We start from the raw sequence: 4,917 nt of genomic DNA on the forward strand, positions 1-4,917 counted from the left end.
CAGGCAGTTCCTGCTAGACCCCTAGATTCTGTCTCCCAGGGTCTTGAAGGGAAATTAGCATAAATGCTCAGAGATGTCTGAAACTACCTCTTTTTGGTTCTCTAATTCACCATGACCTTCTATCCAGAAATTCATCAAAGAATAATTTGGCCCTAAAGTCCAACTCCTGCAACCTCCTTGAGGACAGTGTGTTCAATAAGGGCTTACTAACCGTCCTCACATGGCATCTTTCATGGTCCTGCAGAGTGGCCTTACGCCAGCCAGAGCTTCTGCTGAGTTCTCACTTCTTCCTTCCTCGCTTCCCACAATGCCCATGTTTTCTAAGGGACATTTTGAGTCTTCTTTCCTTAGCTAACTCTGCAGCCAGAGAAGTCAAGAAAGAACCATTTCCCCCTTGGTGCAAGGTAAGAGGGTGGAAGGCTGGGGTGAGATGGGCTGCGAGGGGAGGGCTAGTGAGGAGGCAGCTGTTTGGCTTAGAAACGTTTTCTCCAAGGAAAGCAGATGCTGGAGAGGAAGATACCTGGTGGGAGAGATGCATATGAACTCTTCTCACACCAGGTTCAGGTTCATGCCTCAAACAGTAGCGTGGCTTTGGCAAATTAGTCATTAAGTAAATGACTAGATTAGTGAGTGTCTAGATCCCAGATTAAGAGGTGTAATTAGAGTCGCTGCATCCCTCTGCATGTGCAGGCAGAAACTTGATGCTATCTCAGAGCAAGACTCGGCTCTCTTCTGGGAACTGTGCTTCCCAGTCTGAGGCTAAGATTTCTTTCATTTCTCTTTCATTTTCACCATAGATAGACTTCACCTTGGGTGTTAGACACTAGCCCTGTGTGCCAGATCATGAGGAGACACGGCAAGCAGAGCCGAGATGCTGGAGAGAGATGGACTCCAAGTCCTTCAGGGGTTTCCAAAGAAGGGTTCAAGATCAAAGGTATTTGATTTGAGAGACCATGCAAGCGATCAAAAATAACCATAAGTTGCCTTCGAAAGGGAGGAAATCCTGGACAGTGCAAGCAACAGTGGCGATTCATGTTCTGCTAGTGGCGCTGGGGACAGTGCTGTGGGGAGTGGTTCACAGCCAGCTGCCTGGGTTCAAATCCCTGCTCATGTTACTCACCCCTCTGCCTCAGTTTCCTCACCTAAAAGTAGAGATGGCCCTGGGACTTACCTGACAGGGTTGTTCTGGAGATTAAATGAATCAGTAGTATTGTCAAGCAGCACCTGGCATGTGGATAAAGCCTGGTGGCAGTTGCTGCGGGAAATCATGAGTAGAGCCCTGATCTTTGGACATAGCCATGTTTTCAGAATTTAAATAAGCCAAAGCCATTGGTTAAAAGAGGAGGATGAGCTGCCTAGCGTGGTGCCTGTGGCAGGGAAGGAGGTGATTTCTGGGCATCTGGGTTGTTTGTATTGCCAGGTACAATCACCTGTTCAATCCTGAGCCAATCAGTGAGACCTGGGCAATGGGTTGTTCTGATTGGTCAGCCCTGGGTAATATGGTCACTCCACCAACTCTGGGGGGTGGAGTCAGCTTTGCCAATCAACAGGAATGATAATAAAGTGTGGATCCCAAAAGAAAACCAGAAAACCAGGTCTGACCAGAAGGTGGCAATGTGGGTGCTGGGCAGAAAAGACAAGGAATAGACCACTCTCTTCACATCTTCCATTGTAACTTTGGTCCTAGATCTGTGAGCAAACGCTGGGGTACTAGCCAAGAAGGGGGACCATTTAACTGGGCCTTGAAACCCAGATTGGAATATCTGAGGTGCTGTAGTGTGGAAGGAAACTAACCACCCTTTTGTGCAGCTCCAGTCTTCAGGCCAAAGGTTAGAGCTGGATGGAAGCAAGAACTGTCTATCAGTTAGTAACACTCCCTAATTTGAACAGGCCACCTTGCTAAGGAGTTCTGAGGGATGCTGTGGACAGGGTTTGTCATCTTAGGAGAGGTTTCTCCAGTGTTTTCCAAACATCTCTTGCAATTTCACCCTTTCCCTGAAGAACTATCTATAGTACGATTTATTCAATATTTTTATTTGCATACATTTATATGTTTTACTAATATACATGTATTTAAAAGAAATATATCATTGTCAAAACCTAGGAGGGAAAGGGGAGTTACTATTCAATGGGTATAAAATTTTAATTTTGAAAGGAGAGATTTTTTTTTTTTAACTCAAGAGAGGGGGAAAAAAGGAAACACAAATGTCACTGTTATAAAATAGAGAAACAGTATCATGTCCCTAAATAGAAGAAAGTAGTAAAAATAGAACAGTTAAAACAAAATATTCATGTTAAATTCTAGCCTAATACTGTGGCCAACAGAGGGCTCTGAGTCTGAGGCATTGACCTCTTATTTTTCAAATGAGTATTGACAGGAGCTACAAAATTGAATGAAATATATTAGCACTAGACTTTGACTTTCTCCTTGACAAAATCAAAAGTGAAAAGAATAATTGAGCCAGGTAGAACCTTTCCTTCGCGTGAGGTAATGTTATTCTAGTGCAATGTCTACATAACTCCCTGAAGTCATCTTTGAACCCCAGCAATTCTATCAGTTTCTGAGGAGGAGCCTAAGGGTATAATGCTGATGTTGGGAGAACTAAGAGGCCAAGAAATTGGGTCTTCCCCACCCCCCACCCCCACACCTCCTTTCTTTTTTCTTTCTTTAACCAACTAGCTGCTTTTATCATAGATGTGTCCATAGACTTTGGATTTTAGTTTACAAAGATGTATTGTTTTAAAACTATTTGGTCTCAGTCTGGGGTGGTACTTTCAACTTCACAACTCCAGGATATAAATCTTAAGTATAATCATTCTCAAACCAAACACACCTTTCTTCTCCTCCCCCTCCCCCTTCCCCTTCTCTCCTCCCCCTCCCCCTCCTCCTCCTCCTGCTTTTCAGATTTTTCCTTCCCCAAATCCACTTCCCTTTTTTCTTGTATTTAATCCTATTTCCTTGGTGAGCATTCCTCCCCCACTCCCTGACCATGTCCTCTGGCAGAGGTCAGGGCTATGCATCTGACCTGGACCTGGTTTATCAGTGATCGGCTAAGATGTGGTCATGTGACCCAATTAGAGTTGTAAAAGCAATTCTTAGCTAACAGTTGAAATAACTGCAGAAAGGTTCTCCTTCCCTTGCTGAGAAGTTACTGTGTTTACCTGGAGTAGCTAGTGGCCACCTTACTACAGGTGAGCAATCCAGGTAAACGAAAGATGAAGAAAAAGACCCACATGGGGACATCCACTGAGTTCCTGATCCAGCCATACTTAAAGCAAAAATTCCTGCCCTGCTTCAGATTTGTGACCCAATAAAATCTCTGGTTACTGAATCCAGCCTGAGGTAGAGTTTCTGTCACTTGCACCCAAAGAATCCTGACTAATACAAGAATCTCTCATGAATCTTCTCTTGAAGCTGCTATCTGATTACTACAGTCTTGTAAACAGTAAGTTCAAAACATCAGACTTGGAAAGGACTCAGTCTTTGGTGAGTAGATTCTTTTTCCCTAGAATCCAAGGAAATGTACCAGACACTGTCTTGACGAATCCAAGGAAATGTACCAGAGACTGTCTTGACATCAGGCACTTTCTCCTCTTTGTTACTTTTAAACTAGAGGCCTGGTGCACGAAACTCTCTGCCCGGCCTGCACTCTCTCGCAATCCAGGACCTTTCAGACATCCCTCTTGCAATCCGGGACCACTGGCTCCTAACCGCTCTGCCTGCCTACCTGGTTTTGCCCCTAAAACTCAAGCTTTTTTTAATTTTTAATATTTATATTTCTTCTTTATTTTTTATTTTAAAATTCAAGCTTCTTGAGAACATGAGGCATTTAACATTATTCCATATTCCTTACAGAGAGCTAAGCATGGTAAACACAGCAAATACTTAATACTTATGGGCTTCTATACACTTTCCAACCAGGAATGTTTTGTTTTGTTTATTTATTTATTTATTTATTTATTTTAATTAAGAAGCATTTCCAATTTTTATTCATAAAACTAATCCGAACAGCAACAATAGATATGCAGAGCCACATATCAGTAACAAACCAGGAAGGAAACAAAATATTCCAGAGACATCTTGAATAATTTTAAAGGAATACACACCAGGCTAAAAACCTACAGCTATACCGTGGTTACACAACAGGGTACATTTATTCCTGCTTTTTCTCAATAAGTTCTTCCTTGTATTTGCCTTTCTCTTTTCCAACTTGTCGAGATTTGGCTTTGCGTTCAAGAATTTTCCCGATCTGTGTCCAGCTGTAGCCTGGTGGTAGCCACCCTGTGGGGTGAATGCCCACGTGGACAGTGTGCGGAGCCTTCTCGCGCTGCCCCCGCTCCATGTAGATGGCATGTTTCCTCCTGTGCACCTGCACTGCCTTGCCTTGCTGACCTTCGTAGTGTCCTCAACCACCTGGACCTCGCCGTCCTTGCGGATGGGCACGGAGCGGACATTGTACTTCTGCCGCAGCTATTTGGAGAGCGGGGAAGACATCATCTTGTGGTGCATGTGCAAGGGGGCGTTGAAGTGGCAGTTGTGGTTTTTGCTGCATCCGAGGTCACAAAGGGGTTGCACTTCATGGTGACCGTCAGCCGCCGGAAGTGCTCCCCAACCAGGAATGTTTGAATAGGCAGCCTCCAAAAGCTTACCCTGGAAAACCTAAGAGTAGAGAGCTCAGACTTCAGGCATCAGGTGCTATTCTCAGGATTTCTATCCCAATTAAACTCTAATTCTGAGCTCTCAACAGTCTAGACCTGTGGTCGGCAAACCGCGGCTCGCGAGCCACATGCGGCTCTTTGGCCCCTTGAGTGTGGCTCTTCCACAAAATACCACGTGCAGGCGCGCACATACAGTGCGATTGAAACTTCGTGGCCCATGCGCAGAAGTCGGTATTTTGTGGAAGAGCCACACTCAAG

The 4,917-nt window shown here is 44.5% G+C and overlaps 1 pseudogene across 1 annotated transcript; it reads right to left on the reverse strand.

Annotated features, from left to right (window-relative positions):
- Positions 1-4,154: 4,154 nt before the first annotated feature.
- On the reverse strand, positions 4,155-4,581 carry LOC308522848 (ribosomal protein uL24-like; annotated as a pseudogene). Its single transcript has one exon. The product of its transcript is annotated as a ribosomal protein uL24-like (transcript).
- Positions 4,582-4,917: the final 336 nt, after the last annotated feature.

The sequence above is a fragment of the Myotis nattereri genome (genome assembly GCF_964212035.1).
Source record: "Myotis nattereri genome assembly, chromosome: 8".
In the NCBI taxonomy this organism is placed as follows: domain Eukaryota; kingdom Metazoa; phylum Chordata; class Mammalia; order Chiroptera; family Vespertilionidae; genus Myotis; species Myotis nattereri.